Source organism: Pristiophorus japonicus, chromosome 16 (genome assembly GCF_044704955.1).
Source record: "Pristiophorus japonicus isolate sPriJap1 chromosome 16, sPriJap1.hap1, whole genome shotgun sequence".
NCBI lineage: Eukaryota > Metazoa > Chordata > Chondrichthyes > Pristiophoridae > Pristiophorus > Pristiophorus japonicus.
The window spans coordinates 116,386,319-116,401,286 of NC_091992.1; the positions used below are offsets into that span (position 1 = coordinate 116,386,319).

The window sequence follows — 14,968 nt, forward strand, 5'->3', positions numbered from 1 at the left end:
TGTTTACTTTGATGTAATTTAGAATGTATTTGTCATGTATCTTACATTATTATATGTAACTGTATCCTAACATGCTAAACATGACTGTAATAAGATATGACCTGTAACCACCAGCATACCTTACCACCAGGGGTGCACTTGCAAGAGACAGGTATATAAGGACAGGTCTCAGGCAAGTGCAGCATTCCAGAGCTGTGAAATAAAGATGCAGATCCAGAGTGACGTTGACTTCACTACCTGCCTCGTGTGAATCTGTACTGAGGGGACAGGACTTTACAGTATTATTAAAAAAATATATTGAATGATTGAAATGGGGCCCCCTCTGTTTTGCGTCGAATCCAACAACACAGCACTCCATCAGCACTGTGCTGAAGTGACGGCCCAGATTGTACGCTCAAGTCCCTGGAGCAGAGCTTGAACCCAAACTGTCTGAGTAGGAGGTGAGAGTGCGACTAACTGAGCGAAGCAATGCCAAGTAAAAAAAACACTGTGTACCTCAGTTACTGTGTACTCAGAGAGGCACCACTAAGTTTGTGGTCCTGGCCCTCCAGACTATGGTCGAGGATCCACGTCGACTATGCGGGCCCGTTTCTCGGTAAAATGTTCCTGGTGGTGGTGGATGCTTTTTCAAAATGGATTGAATGTGAAATAATGTCGGGCAGCACCGCCACCGCCACCATTGAAAGCCTGAGGGCCATGTTTGCCACCCACGGCCTGCCTGACATACTGGTCAGTGACAACGGGCCATGTTTCACCAGTACCAAATTTAAAAAATTCATGACCCGCAATGGGATCAAATATGTCGCCTTGGCCGTTTAAACCAGCCTCCAATGGGTGGGCAGGCAGAGCGGGCAGTACAAATAATCAAACCGAGCCTTAAACGAGTCACAGAAGGCTCACTCCAAACCTGCCTGTCCCGAGTACTGCTCAGCTACCGCATGAGACCCCACTCGCTCATGGGTGCCCCCGGCTGAGCTACTCATGAAAAGGACACTTAAAACCAGACTCTCGCTAGTTCACCCCAACCTGCATGATCAGGTAGAGAGCAGGCGGCAGCAAAAAATGTAAACGATGGTAGCGCCACTGTGTCATGGGAAATTGATCTGAATGACCCTGTGTATGTGCTAAACTATGGACATGGTCCCAAGTGGATCGCGGGCACGGTGATAGCTAAAGAAGGGAGTAGGGTGTTTGTAGTCAAACTAGACAATGGACATATTTGCAGAGAGCATCTGGACCAAACGAGGCTGCGGTTCACAGACTGCCCTGAACAACCCACAGCAGACACCACCTTTTTCGAACCCACAACACACACCCAAAGGATCAACGACACCACCCCGAACCAGGAAATTGAACCCATCACGGCCAACAGCCCAGCAAGGCCAGGCTCACCCAGCAGCCCTGCAGGGTCAACAACACGCCAGCCCAGCGAGGGCACAGCCAACACACCAGAACAGACATTTGTACCGAGGCAGTCCACCAGGGAAAGAAAGGCTCCCGACCGCCTCACCTTGTAAATAGTTTTCACTTTGACTTTGGGGGGAGTGATGTTGTGTATCTGTAAAGCATGCACTCCCATGTTCCGCCACCAGGGAGCGCATTCCCTCAAGTCCCAAGGGATCCCAGCATTCCTTGGGAGCACTGTATATAAGCCGGCCCCTAAGGCCTGTTCCTCACTCAGGAGTGTCTTAATAAAGACTGAGGTCACCGCTACTTTAACCTCCCTGTTTGCAGTCTCATCTGTGTTAGGAACACAATAGCTAGGATATGAGTGCTCTGTATTGATAATTGTTGGTGAGGAAATCACAGACAGACTGATTTCCGCATGTAAGCTATTTTGTCTTTCAGAAACTGATCTTCAAGATCCAACATTATTCTGTAAATGTTTTCAAACTTTTTTGTTATCCTATTACATTTAAAACAGCTTCAGGATTATTCTCAGACTTTTCCGAGAGCATGTTGAAATCTGTGGTACACCATGGAGCAGAAACCATTACTTCAAAAGCAGCACTTCAGATAATTGAGAGCTTGCTGTTTCATCACAACAAGTGGATGCCATAGCGACACAAATCTCTGAGACAAACCCATTAACTTGAGCATACTCCCTAAAAGTGAACAGAGACTGCAGGACTATTACTGTTAATGTTTGTTAAAATATACACTTGGGATGTAATTAATTAAAAAAACATTTAAAAACACGAGGAAAAGATGATAAGCATACCAGAAACCGGCACTACTTAATGCCTTTATTGTTTCAACAACCTTAAAATAAACACGCAGGATCCTGGGATTGAAAATGTCCTGGTTTGGATTTTTCCCACATGCGCGAGCTCCATTATCCCGTTCGCAACAGCACTGGTCAGAAAACAGCAGTGCAGGCAGGAACGTGTTTGTTTATCCCTTTCCCTGAGGGCCAGCAATTGCTTGATCTTCCCCCCCCCCCCCCCAGTGTACAACTGATGTTGGGCCAATGGGTTCTCCCTGCACTCTGATCCTATTGTTTTCCCTTCTCGTCCTGTGAGCGAACCCGCTGATTGCTGGGAAAAAGCCGCCACTTGACCCAACCTGCTGATCCTGGCATTCGATCGACTGCCTCGCGGAATGAGCAACCGGTGTCCCAAGTGTTTGACGCAGCCTCATTCTACCCTTTTTGCTCGCTGTCTCTCTATCTAACAGATATGAAACGTTTTGCATATAGCGCATACTCCTGTAAATGTCACACTTCCTGCAACACTTTCATGCCATGTGGTTTCTGTCACATCTGTCTGTAGATTATCCGGTAATTATCATGTTGCTGTTTGTGGGATCTTGCTTTGTGCAAATTGGCTGCCCCGTTTTCTACATTACAACAGTGACTGCACTTCAAAAAAGTACTTCATTGTCTGTAAAGCGCTTTTGCACGTCCTAAAGAATTGGAGCTGTTTTCATTGGATTAGAGGGGATTCTGGGGTGATTTGATGGAGGTGTTTAAAATTATGAACATAAGAACATAAGAAATAGGAACAGGAGTAGGCCATACGACCCCTCGAGCCTGCTCCACCATTCAATAAGATCATGGCTGATCTGATCATGGACTCAGCTCCACTTCCCCGCCCACTCCCCATAACCCCTTATCCCCTTATCGTTCAAGAAACTGTCTATTTCTGTCTTAAATTTATTCAATGTCCCAGCTTCCACAGCTCTCTGTGGCAGCGAATTCCACAGATTTACAACTCTCAAAGAAGACATTTCTCCTCATCTGTTTTAAATGGGTGGGCCCTTTGGTTCTAGTTTCCCCCATCAGTGGAAACATCCTCTCTGCATCCACCTTATCAAGCTCCCTCATAATCTTATACGTTTCGATAAGATTACCCCTCATTCTTCTGAATTCCAATGAGTACAGGCCCAACCTACTCAACTTTTCCTCATAAGTCAACCCCCTCATCCCTGGAATCAACCGAGTGAACCTTCTCTGAACGGCTCCAAAGCAAGTATATCCTTTCATAAATATGGAAACCAAAACTGCACGCAATTCCACAATTACAGGTGTGGCCTCACCAAAACCTTGTATAGCTGTAGCAAGACTTCCCTGCTTTTATACTCCATCCCCTTTGCAATAAAGGCCAAGATTCCATTGGCCTTCCTGATCACTTGCTGTACTTGCATACTATCCTTTTGTGTTTCATGCACAAGTACCCCCAGGTCCCGCTGTACTGCAGCACTTTACAATCTTTCTCCATTTAAATAATAACTTGCTCTTTGATTTTTTTTCTGCCAAAGTGCATGACCTCACACTTTCCAACATTATACTCCATCTGCCAAATTTTTGCCCACTTACTTAGCCTGTTTATGTCCCTTTGCAGATTTTTTGTGTCCTCCTCACACATTGCTTTTCCTCCCATCTTTGTATCGTCAACAAACTTGGCTACGTTACACTCCGTCCCTTCTTCCAAGTCGTTAATATAGATTTTAAATAGTTGGGGTTCCAGCACTGATCCCTGCGGCACCCCACTAGTTACTGATTGCCAACCAGAGAATGAACATTTATCCCAACTCTCTGTTAGTTAGCCAATCCTCTATCTATGCTAATACATTACCCCCAACCCCGTGAACTTTTATGTGGCACCTTGTCAAATGCCTTCTGGAAGTCCAAATACACCACATGCACTGGTTCCCCTTTATCTACCCTGTTCGTTACATCCTCAAAGAACTCCAGCACATTTGTCAAACATGACTTCCCCTTCATAAATCCATGCTGACACTGCCTGACTGAATTTTGCTTATCCAAATGTCCTGCTACTGCTTCTTTAATAATGGACTCCAACATTTTCCCAACCACAGATGTTAGGCTAACTGGTCGATAGTTTCTTGCTTTTTGTCTGCCTCCTTTTTTAAATAGGAGCATTACATTTACAGTTTTCCAATCTCCTGGGACCTCCCCAGAATTCAGGGAATTTTGGTAAATTACAACCAATGCATCCACAATCCCTGCCGCTATTTCGCTTAAGACCCTAGGATGCAAGCCATCAGGTCTAGGGGATTTATCTGCCATTAGTCCCATTATCATACTGAGTACCACCTCCTTAGTGATTGATAAGTTCCTCCCCGCCCGCCCCCCCATAGCCCCTTGACTATCCACTGTTAGAATATTGTTAATGTCCTCTACCATAAATACTGATACAAAATATTTGTTCAGAGTTTCTGCCATCTCCGTGTTCCCCATTACTAATTCCCCGGTCTCGTCCTTTAAGGGACCAACATTTACTTGAGCTGCTCTTTTCCATTTTATATACCCATAGAAACTCTTCTTATCTGTTTTTATATTTTACTTTCATAGTCTTATCTTCCCTTCCTTATTCATTTTTTTCGTCGTTCTTTGCTGGCTTTTAAAAGCTTCCGAGTCTTCTGTCCTCCCACTAGTCATGCAGGATGGGACAGAGTAAAGAAAAACAAAAGTATTTATATAGTGTCTTTCACGACCACGTCTCAAAGCGCTTTACAGCCAATGAGGTACTTTTTCATGTGTAGTCACTGTTGTAATGTGGGAAAAGCAGCAGCCAATTTGCGCACAGCAAGCTCCCACAAACAGCAATGTGATAACCAGATTGAGCGATAAATATTGACCAGGACACCGGGAATGACTCCCCTGCTCTTCTTTGAAATAGTGCCATTATATCTTTAACATTGACCTGAGAGGGCAGACGGGGCCTTGATTTCACATCTCATCTGAAAGACGGCACCTCCAGCAGTGCAGCACTCCCTCAGCACTGCACTGGAATGTCAGCCTAGATTTTTGTGTTCAAGTCTCTGGATGTTAGACTTGAACCCACAACCTTCTGATTTCGAGGTAAGGGTGCTACCCACTGAGCCATGTTTAATGGAGCAGATAGAGACAGACTGTTTCCAGTGGCTGAGGGCTCCAGAATAAAGGGATGTAGATACCTGATAAAATGTAAGCGATTTAGGACAGAGAGCAGGAGACATGTTTTTACATAGTGGGTTGCAAGGCTGTGGAATGTACTACTACATTTGGTAATTGAAGCAGAAACCATGTCAACATTTAAGAATAGGTTTGATAGGTGGGTGAAAGAAAGGAGAATAAAGGGACTTGGGCTTAGGACGACTGTTCATGTGGAGGATAAACACCAACACAGACCTTAAAAGAACGATGATTCTTGTCAAGTGGGAGACCTGGGCAAGGCCGCATTTATTGGCCATCACTCGTTGCTCTGAGAAGGCGGGATGGGCTTTCACTGTAAGCTGCTGCAGCCCTTGTGGTTTGGTGCTCCCAGAAAGTTGTGAGGTGGGGAATTCCAGGATTCGGATCCGGCGACAGTGAAGGAAAGTCTATGTCCAAGACATGATGGTGTGCGACTTCGAGGGGAACTTGGCGGTGTTGGGTTTTCCCAAAACATGACTGTTTGTGTCCTTCTTGGTGCTAAAGGTTGCAGGGAAGAAAGGTGCTGTTGAAGTAACCTTGGTGAGTTGCCACAGTGCCTCTTGTAGATTGTGCATACTGTCACCACAGTTGACCGGTGGAGGCGGGAGTGGAAATTAAGTCCAGCAGCCCAGGCATCAATCAGCCAAACTGTTCTGCCCTGGATGGTGTCGAGCTTCTTGAGCGTCATTGTGGCTGTATCTATCTAGGCAAGCAGTCACTCACTATTCAATCACACCAGACTTCAGTCTTGGAGATGGTGGTGAGACTCTGAGTAGTCAGGAGTTGAACCACTCGTGGCAGAGGCAGAGTACCAAGTCTCTGTCCTGCTCTTGTAGCCACGGAGTTAATATGGCTGATTCAATTCACCTTCTGGTCAGTGGTGACTCCAGGATATTGTTGGTGGTGCCATTGATGGTCAAGCGGAGATGGCTGGGCTTTCTCTTGTTTGAAACAATCATTACTTGGCACTTAGGAGATATAAATGTTACCAGCCACTTGTCAGCACAGGTCCTATTGTCGGCTGAAATGATCGGAGGAGGTGTCAATCGAGCTGGACACTGGAATCGTCAGCACAACAGTTCATTCCTGACCTTATGATGGATGAAAGGTCAAAATGGCTTTTTTCCGTTTTTTTATGTAACTCTGTTTACGTGGTTACTGTGCTTTTACTATGTTGCGAAGTGCTTTTAAAGGCTTGGCACATGTCCTATAGGATTTGCGGAGTGTGGGTGTGGGATTGACAAAAGGGCTTCCCTTGTAGGGGATGCCTCTGTTCCGTAAAACACATACTGTATAATCGCAATATAAATAAGATAGAATTTCCCATTTTGACATGACAACATCGTTTTGTGTTTGTTGTTTTCTGTTTATGCTCTTTTCCGAAGTTTCCGTACTCTTCTGCTGAAGTTCCAGCAAACAATTGGGATATCCCGGAGGAAATTCACCCGCTTAACTTGCACACCATAGCTTTTAACTGTTCCAGCAAACCAGGAAGTTGAGAAGAGTACAATTTTTTTTTTAAACGTAAAAGCATAATTAAACATTTTTTTTGGAAAGGACCGAGTTCACAGCTTGGATTAATTGTCTGGTTTCCGAATGCAATGGAGATGAAATATTGTTTGGATTATATTGAAGAGTGAAAGACCAACTCTAGGTTCAAACATACTATTGTGGGAAGATTTCCTCTGGTTGTTTTCTCTCGTGAAATTTAGCCAAACATAAAACATTTTCCTTCTGTGTTTGGCACGCCAGCAATACATCGCAACCAATTTTATCTCATCGTGGCATTTTTGATCAAAACTAAACTAATGTTGAAATAAAAACTCAAAAGCTCAGCAGGTTGGGCCATCTCTGTGTAGAGAGGAAGCTGGGATCAATGTTTCAAAGCACTTTACAGCCAATGAAGTACTTTTTGGAGTGTAGTCATTGTTGTCATAAGACCATAAGAAATAGAAACAGGAGTAGGCCATACGGCCCCTCAAGCCTGCTCTGCCATTCAATAAGATCATGGCTGATCTGATCATGGACTCAGCTCCACTTCCCTGCCCGCTCCCCATAACCTCTTTTCCCCATATCATTTAAGAAATTGTCTTAAATTTATTCAATGTCTCAGCTTCCACAGCTCTTTGTGGCAGTGAATTCCACAGAATAATGGGCGGCCCCTTATGCAAAGATCATGCCCTCTCGTCCTCTCTGCATTCACCTTGTCAAGCCCCCTCATAATCTTGCACGTTTCGATAAGATCACCTCTCATTCTTCTGAATTCCAATGAGTAGAGGCCCAACCTACTCAACCTTTCCTCATAAGTCAACCCCCTCATTCCCGCAATCAACCGAGTGAACCTTCTCTGAATTGCCTCCAAAGCAAGTGTGTCCTTTCGTAAATATGGAAATCTAATGTAGGCAACGCGGCAGCCACTTTGTGCACAGCAAGCTCCCGCAAATAGTAATTTGACAATGACCAGATCATTTGTTTGTGATTTTGATTGAGGGATAAGCATTGGCCAGGACACCGGGGATAGCTCCCCTGCTCTTGTTCGAAATAGTGCCATGGGATCTTTTACGTCCACCTGAGAGAGCAGACGCGGCCTCGGTTTAACATCTCATCCAAAAGACAGCACCTCCGACAGTGCAGCACTCCCTCAGCATGGCACTGGAGTGTTAGCCTCGAGTGGGACTTGAATTCTGACTCAGAGGCAAGGGTGCTACCAACTGAGCCACTCGCTGGCACTCGAGATCAGCCAATTTTCAGTGTGAGCCTATTTTAACGTTTCCTTTCTTCACTCAAAGTGTTGTTGAGAGATGGGGTAGAGTTCAGCACTGTTGTTTGTGCTGTTCTAACTGACAGTGGAGATATCAGAGTTGTTGAGGAATCCAAATTCGATTTTCGGTATTGAGTAAACAGCCTGATTGTGTGAAAATGGGTAAAATTCATTGATGATCTGTCTCAACCTCAAAACCATCCACAATTTATAATTATCAACAAGTACATAACATCTGCAATCTTTTCTTTCTCAGCAATAAAAGGAAACAAATCAAACATCATTCACTGCTTTGAGCTCCGTCTGGGTGTGAGGCACCATCATGGCATTCTGATTTGTCTTGTGCCAGAACAAATAACTATGTTGAAATCTACAATATGCTCATACTTCTCAGTTATTATTGGCTGAGCAAATGGAATATTCCATGACCTAGCACTGGCATCTTTCAAATTAGGTGCAGCTGTTAGATACTGTGATCATAATCTAAAAAGGTTGGAAGCATATTTGCAAGGCCTACCCTTCAACATTGGAAGGGCCGCTGCAGTCAATGTTGCATGGACAGCAGCTTGTGCAGCAATCCTTTGGAGCTGAATGCCCCAACATTTCTATTTTTGTAGAAGTATTTTTCTTTCTCTACATGCCAGGGCACTTGAGATCAGTCTAGCCAAGCAGCAATATTAACGTAGGAACCCAGTTTGACCTTGGGGTCCCATCGCTCAGTGCGTTGATGTGGTGATGTCATTTGTTTTCCAAAGGATGCTCCTTAACCTTTCCTTGGGTTTGACGGGAAGCTGAATCAAACTTGTTGAGGATCACAGTAACTCTCCTGACTGAACCCGAGAAGGAAGCAGTACATGAAGCCACACTTTGTGGGTCGATCAAACACTTTTTCATTTGGAATGCAGCAGTTACGTGAGCATCTAAGCACTTTTCAAGCTGGCTGTCCCTAAACTAACTGGCGCCCTGGCTTGCTCTGCTCCAGGCTTTCCAGTCTGTGCTTCCTCCCACTCGGTTCTGTGATACAGCCTTATTAAAGAAAGGAAGAAAGACTTGCATTTATATAGCGCCTTTCATGACCACTGGACGTCTCAAAGCGCTTTACAGCCAATGAAGTACTTTTTGAAGTGTAGTCACTGTTGTAATGTGGGAAGCGCGGCAGCCAATTTGCAAAAAGCAAGCTCTTACAGCAATCTCCCACAAACAGCAATGTGATAATGACCAGATACTCTTTTTTTTGTTCTGTTGATTGAGGGTAAATAGTGGCCAGGACACCGGGAATAACTCCCCTGCTCTTTGTCAAAATAGTGCAGTGGGATCTTATATGTCACCTAACATAGAAACTTACAACGCAGAAGGAGGCCATTTTGGCCCGTGCCAGCCGACAAAGAGCCGCACAGCCCTTGATCCGCAGCCCAACCTGAGAGGGATCTTTACCATGCACCCACACGGGACCTAACAACCACAATGTCACACCCACACCAAGCCACAGTCCAAGCTCCCCTTCAAGTTACACACCATCCTGACATGGAAATATATTAGCCATTCCTTCATCGTTGCTCGCTTTAACATCTCATCCGAAAGACAACACCTCCGACAGTGCTACACTCCCTCAGCACTGCACGGGAGTGTCAACCGAGATTTTTTTTTATGTGCTCAAGTTCCTGGAGTGGGACCTGAACCCACAATCTTCAGACTCGGAGACGAGTGTGCTACCCACTGAGCCACAGCTAACACTTGGCAGTGCATCACTCTGGAGCTTCACAAAGTTTGTCTGCTGCCTGAATTGGCTTAAAAGGTTATCTTATTTTCTGGAAGTCGACAAGAAGATCATCACCACGGAAGAGATCATTTATACCTGGGGAAGAAGCGTTCTGCAGCAGCGCATTCCAACTGACAGCTACAACACAAGCACTGGGTCCAGGTCGGTCAGTAGACTGACAATGAGCCGAGCCACCAGAGCAAGGTGATGACTGGATGTGTTCTCTGGTCAGAAACAATGGTTCCCATAAACCTTTTCTCGGAGACTTGCATTTAGTTGCTGCTTCAACTTGCCTTTAGAATATTGTCACTGGTGCCTGCCACCTCCAGGTTGTTTCTAATATAAGCTCCCTAACAGTTGCTTATTCTCAGGAATACAAGGGAGCAAGTTTCATTTTCAGCAAAAGTTTATAAATTCCAGAGTTTTTAAAAGGGAATTCCTAGTAAGAGAAAATCCTGTTCTTGCAATACCCGAATTTATAGTCCAGTAACAGAGGGAGAAATGAATAATGTGCCTTATTTCTGGTCCTGGATTAATGCTAAGTTTCAATCAAAAGTGATCCCGCTGCTTGAAGCCAGTGAAAGGGCTTTAATGAGAATGTTAGCTTTGTCAGTATTGAAGCATGCCCTGATACTGATCTCTTACATAAAGTCTGAGGGAGTTGCATCCTAGTGCACTGTCAACCAAATAAAGAAAAAAGACTTGTATTGATGAAGCACCTTCAACAACCCCAGGACAACCAATAACGTGCTTTTGAAGTGTCGTCATTGTTGTAATGTAGGAAACGTGGCAGCCAATTTGTGCACAGCAAAGTTCCATAAATAGCAACGTGATAATGACCAGATAATCTTTTTTTAGTGATGTTGATTGAGGGATAAGTATTGGAATCCCCTTGTTGTTCTTCGAAATAGTGTCATGGGATCTTTGGTGTCCAATTGAGAGGGCTGACGGGCCTTGGTATAACATCTCATCTGAAAGCCGGCATCTCTGACAGTGCCGCACTCCTGAATAATATTTCTCCTCTAGTATGAAACTATTGTGAATCTTAATGCTGCGCGATAAGTTGAATTTGATAGCGTGCAGGGACAGCAAAATTGGTTGGTGAAAGCCATCATTTTAACTCATTGTTGCGAAGGTATCCTCAATGGATCTAATTGGAGAACTTCTCCTGAAAACGTAAAAGGGGGAGGGTCGGAGAATGTTTTCCACGTTATTGAAATTTGAAATACTGTGACTGGTGAAGATGTGTAACCACAATTAAATGGGAATTAGATAACATTTGAAGAAAAATGAAAGGGTCTGGGAAAAGAGCAAGGGAGTGGGATTAAATTAGATAACTCTCCATTTGAGCTAGCGCCAGCACAGGCAAAATCGCCTTCCTTCTATGCTGAAATTTCTCTGATTGTCAATGTTTCACCATTGTAACTTCAAGTCTCGCAGTGGCTGACCAAATGATAGCCCGTCACATTGCCCACAGATATAATGTGTCGCTGACTGATAGGAGTGGAATATTTTTCTGAGTCCCATTTACCGGTGGGCTCATTAGACCTGCTTTTCAAGTGCTGTTTTCCAGATTTCATTGCTTATTGCTTACCTGCAGTGCCGGTTTTCATGAGCGGATGCCTTGCTGCCCCAAACACGGCAGGAAGCCCAGAGCAGCGCAACAGAGAAAATGTCTCCGTTGCCAATTTGCCTGCCCTCTAATATTCTGGAGAATGACTGGTAAATGAAGCTCACGTTGTGCAATTAAAATGTCTGCTGGAGCGGTGGGCTAAGTGAGAACTCTTAGCGGGCGACTGGGGTTAAAAGGCTCCACAAAAGAGAAATGAAAGACTTGTTAAAATTACGTGCTGTTCATCAAGTTGAGAGTTGACAGGCGAAGGAATATTTTCCTTTTTCTGAACTCAGTGACAGAATTGTGCTTGCTACGATTAGGTATTACAGAGGACTGATCAAATACCATGTATCAATAACATACATCCCTCCTCCTCTCCTTCCATTCTCCCTCTCTCTGCCTCTTAAATATGTGGTAGCATTTCGATCTCTATACACTTGCCTTGTGCTTGTTTAAAAATTAAATCTATCGCGAAAGTTTAGTGATCTGGTTAATAAAGGCATTGACTGAAGGCATTGGACAAATGCCAGTGATATTGTTTGGTCGAAAAATATTTTAAATCAGTAGTTTGTTAGTGTTGCATTGTTAAATGCTTACCATCAGCCAGAAATAACAGAATGCTTAAAATACAACAGTCATAATTTAGCCGAGTACTTTATCAACTAATATAGCAGCAGGCTGACATTTAATAACTCAATTTAGTTGAAATGACAATCGGATAACTCCCCAATGTTGGTAGGGGAGGGTTGATAGCTTCCAGCAGTCAGAATGTATTTTCTACTTTGTATGAATAATTGTGTTGAAGTGTACTTTATTACTGTACAACTTTGTTACTGGTTATTAAAATGACATGGAAAAGTTTAATTGAATGTTTTGCAGCAGTTTGCTTACTGTCCATCCTATGAATCAGAAAATAAATTATAAAAATCTGTCAGGTGGAAAGGGTTACCATAAATCCTTAGTTTGGTATTCTCGGTGCAGTATTTTTAGTCGATTATTCTCAGTCCATTATTCCCTTGGTACAGTATTTCCCTACAAACCCCTGATAGACCTTAGTCTTTTTCCATCTACTAGTTATTATGATCCTTTCTCCACTACCAACTATTCATTAAAGTCCTTTCCCATGTCCTTTTCAACCTCGTCTCGAACAACAAGCCCAAGAAGCTCATATACTTTTTAATCAACAAAATGTACTATCCGTTCAACTGCCCTCCCCTCTTCCCCTTGACCACTCAGCCAAACTCATCCCCACCCACAACACACAGCTATTGCACTCGCCCTGAATCCTCGCTCTCTTGCTTCTCTCCCACCAACACATGCGTTATCTGAGCTCAACTCACCTATGAGACCCACCTCCTGCTCCCTTGACCCCATTCCCACAAAATTACTGACCGCTTGGCTCCCATGCTAGCTGACATTGTAAATGGTTCCCTCTCCTCGGGTACTGTCCCTCTCCCTTTCAAAGCTACAGTCATCAGCCTCTCCTCAAAAAGCCACCCTCAACCCATCTGTCCACAAGCAACCACCCCTCCTCCTTCTCATGTTTTTGAACATGATGTTACCCCTCAAATCCATGCCCATCTTTCCCGCAACTGCCGGTTTGAATCATTCCCAATTAATTAAGTTTCTGTCTCCTGTCATGGCACCAAAACAGCCCGAACCAGAGTCACCAATGACATGCCCTATGACTGGTGCACTATCCCTCCTCATCCTCCTTAACCTCTCTGCAGCCTTTGATACTGTTGGCCGTGTCATCCTCCTCCATTTCTCAGCTCTGTGACACTGGCCACACTTGATTCCACTCTTACCTATCTAATCGGTGCCAGACAATCTCCAGCAATGACTTCTCTTCCTGCTCCTGCTCCTGCTCCTGCACCGTTAACTCTGGCGTTCCCCAAGGATCTATCCTTAGCCCCTTCCTCTTCCTTATTTACATGCTATCCCTTGGCGACATTATCCACAGATATGTGGTCAGCTCCCACATATATGCTGATGTCACCCAGCTCTCCACCACTTTCCTTGTACTGTCAGACTGCTAGTCTAATATCCACTCTTGGATAAGCAAAGCCAAGCCACAATTTCTTCCTGCTAAATGCTGGGAAGACCGAAGCTATCAGCTCTTTAGTCCCCACCACAAATCCTCGTGGTCGACTCCATCTCCATATTATGTATCCTGCTTCCTCTGAGCCTTTTAACAGTTTGCATCAAACAGCTTGCAGGAAGGGCAATGTGTAAATGGAGCAGTATTTGGTGCAGTATTGGATTCTTCAATGCCGTTATTGAGCTCTACCCTTTTGAGATGGTCATAATTCAGTCCAAACTGGACATAGAAATTCCATAGAGAATGGAAGTGCCTACTTCAGAAGCTTTAGAAGCCGACTTAATGTTTCAGAGGAGAATTGATAATAGTGAGCCAGAATACTGTTGTTCCACTTAAATTCAAAGCATTGCCGTGTCAGCAAACTTTGCGTGGTACTTTCTTGGCAAGGAATCAATCCTAAATGTTCATTCACTTTGACGTAGAATGAATTGTGCAGAGCTGCACTGCTGGATGAATGTGTAATTATGGCAGACATCGTCCAGAGATTAAAAAGTGTCACTTGGCTTTATAGCTACCGTGCATTGGTCAGCAACGTCGGCTCTGTGTCCATTTCAAATCAAATAAGTCCGTGTTATGCTCCGAACTGGGTTACAGCCAGGCCAGATCAATGAGACGAAAATCTCCACTTGCTGACCGCTGAGGAGCTTTTAGTGAATTGAGTCTGAGCAGGTGTCAATGGATACAAATCTACAACACAGAATTGTAGGAACTCGTTTACATTGCACTTTTGTTTCGTCTGCCACTCGCGGAGCAAAGGAAGCGGCTCAGAGGAAGTGCTTCTCGTGAGATGAACAAGCATGAGCAGATTAAAGCCAAGTTGGCTTGTCCCTCGGATGACATAATGCACAGCTCTCAAACTTAGTTGTTTCTTTAAGTCGAACTGGCTTTAATCTTCGAAATTCTGTGAAGAAGAGATAAAATAAAAATACATGACAAAGTATTCTGTTTTGTCACAATGAAGCATACTGGGAGTGACATTGGCGGTTTGGGTTTCAGGGATGCTTGTCTGTTCGAGAGACATAGAAAGTTACAGCGCAGAAGCAGGCCATTTTGGCAAATCATGTCCCCGCCGGCCGACAAAAGAGCTACACGGCCCTCGGTCAGCAGCCCTGAAGGTGACACATAAACCTAGAAACAATGACGGAAAGGTAAAGAGCATCCGGCCCAACCAGTCTTCCGACAACTGCGATCCCCATGTTTCGCAACATTCTACACTCCACCCCACTCAGCCATACGATCTCCTGGGAGAGACAAAAAAAAACAGGTAAAAACCCAGGCCAATTGGGGGGGGAAAAATCTGGGAAAATTCCTCT

At 44.4% G+C, this 14,968-nt stretch overlaps 2 protein-coding genes across 4 annotated transcripts in view; one reads left to right on the forward strand and one right to left on the reverse strand.

Moving 5' to 3' along the window:
- The window catches only part of LOC139226760 (zinc transporter ZIP11-like), an 807,495-nt gene that overhangs the window by 330,177 nt on the left and 462,350 nt on the right, over nucleotides 1-14,968 (forward strand). The window lies entirely within an intron of this gene.
- The window catches only part of LOC139226761 (uncharacterized), a 79,167-nt gene that overhangs the window by 56,058 nt on the left and 8,141 nt on the right, over nucleotides 1-14,968 (reverse strand). The window lies entirely within an intron of this gene.